This window comes from Rhagoletis pomonella, unplaced genomic scaffold, assembly GCF_013731165.1.
Source record: "Rhagoletis pomonella isolate Grant_MI unplaced genomic scaffold, Rhpom_1.0 Rhpom_scaffold_00008, whole genome shotgun sequence".
In the NCBI taxonomy this organism is placed as follows: Eukaryota; Metazoa; Arthropoda; class Insecta; order Diptera; family Tephritidae; genus Rhagoletis; species Rhagoletis pomonella.
The window spans coordinates 10,664,176-10,666,356 of record NW_023458562.1 but is presented as its reverse complement, the minus strand read 5'-3'; positions in this window follow the sequence as shown (position 1 = coordinate 10,666,356).

Here is a 2,181-nt window from a genome sequence, read left to right as displayed (position 1 = left end):
GCTTCATCTGCCTCGGGAGACTAGAACCACAATAGCCCAACTTCGCTACTGCAGCAGGTTAAACTCATAGCTGAGCAGATTAGACGCAGATGTGCCAAATAAGTGTCCGGCATGCGGAGAGACACCCCACGACTCGAAACATCTCTTCGTGTGTCCGGAAAACTCGACAACGCTAACGCCTTTTTCCTGTGAACCGATCCCATTGAGGCTGCACACTTCTTAGGGCTTCCACTAGTGAAGCTTGACGACAACGACTGAGACATTAACGGATCTGGGCGGGGTTGTTGTAGCCGCTACAACAACAACCACAAAGGAAAAACAAAATACATGTAAAGTTTGGGGCGAATTGAGGTTAGACCTAACACCCGCAATACAAAATACCCGTGGTTGTTGTTGTTGTAATCTAAATTCGCTAGTAACATCACTTTGTATGAATTCGTCTTGGGCTAAGTCTATCAGACTCATTCCGTTATCGGACGTTTCGTCACAGAGACTAAATTTTCCGCCGGTGGGACCGAAAATCCCTTCCTGCTGCACCCTGGAATTGAAATATCCAAGAAGGATTTTGGTATCGTGACGGGAGCACGGCTCTAGAAACTTTAATTTGTGTTTCGAATGGAATTTTTTAAGTTTTCAATGGAGTTTATGGCGTTTCCTTTTCTACCGAAAAATTATGCCTTTCCAGAGCCCTCTATGCACAAATATTAAGTAGAGGGCAATGGAAAAAATGATATAAAAGTTTTAAAAGCACAATATAAGCAAATGATTCAATATTAAAAAATAATAAACTTCAGGGCTCATATCGTTACAGTCGTGTCTTAGCAACTCGCCATGTAAAAAGGCATATTTCGGATTATAACAGTCGTGAACGTACTGCTCGTCTCGTAATTCGCCAGTAACACCACCTTGTATAAATTCGCCTTGGGCCAACGAAATGTCGTCTCTAGACACGAATAACAATATACACTGACACTTAAAAGTGAGTGCATGGTGTTTTTTGTTTAATATTTGCAATGTTTTTCAGGTTTAATTATTTTTTGAATTTTTTTTATAAAAATATGTTCATGCCTTAATAAAAACCACATAAGTCAAACTTTCAAACTTTATACAAAACTTAGAAAAATTCAACGAATTTTCGTCAAAATTTTGACCTTTTTAATCTGAATTTTAAGAACAATTTTGAGTACGCAGATATATCGGTTTTTTAATTCTAGTGAATCTAGTGCAAGTTTTAAGCGGCTAAAAAATCACGATAATTTTTAGTGAATTTTTTTCAGATATTTCGCGGTTTTATGCATATAACAAGTGCAATTAGGAAAAATACAGCGTTAATTGTGTTCGTAAACGGTCATGCGCATTTTATTCTACAAGAAATTTCTTTTTATTTGTTAAAAACTGTAAAAAAGCCGTCAGCAATAAAAAATCATTAAAAATCTACGCGATTTTTTAGCCGCTTAAAACTTGCTCTTGTTTTACTAGAATTAAAAATCCGATATATCTGCGTACTCGAAATTTTTCTAAAAATTCAGATTAAAAAGGTCAAAATTTTGACGAAAATTCGTAAAATTTTTTTAGGTTCTGTATAAAATTTGACTATGTGATTTTGATTACGGCATGAACCACATTTTTATAAATAACAAACAAATTTTAACTTGAAAAACAGCAAATATTAAACAAAAAAAAATAAACACGCACTCACTTTCGATTGCCAGAGTAGATTTAAAACTGAGCAAGGATTATCACTACATTATGCCCCAAAAACTCTTTGAGGAAGTTACATATATACTGTTACACCCGCAAACATAGTTGACCGCAACTATGTTAAGTCTTTCTTCGCTGAAGTTTTTTTATGCGTCTTTTTTCGCGGTCAACTTTTACACAACTGTTACGATTCCAACCCAGATCAGGGAAGCCAACTCGTGGGGAATTCCCCGATTTGCAGTTTACGTGGGGAATCGGGGAATAGACCGTTTTTTGTGGGTAATTTCCACTCGTTCAATTCTAGTATAATAAAGTTTCAAATGGCAAAAAATTACGGCTGATTTTTTAGAATTTTCTTTGTCGCATTTGCTTTCATATAGCGAATAAACATTTTTTATTTTTATATGGAAGAAACCGCAAAAATTTCAAAAACAGATCTAAAACGAAAAATTTTACACTTGAAACTTGACTTTATTATAA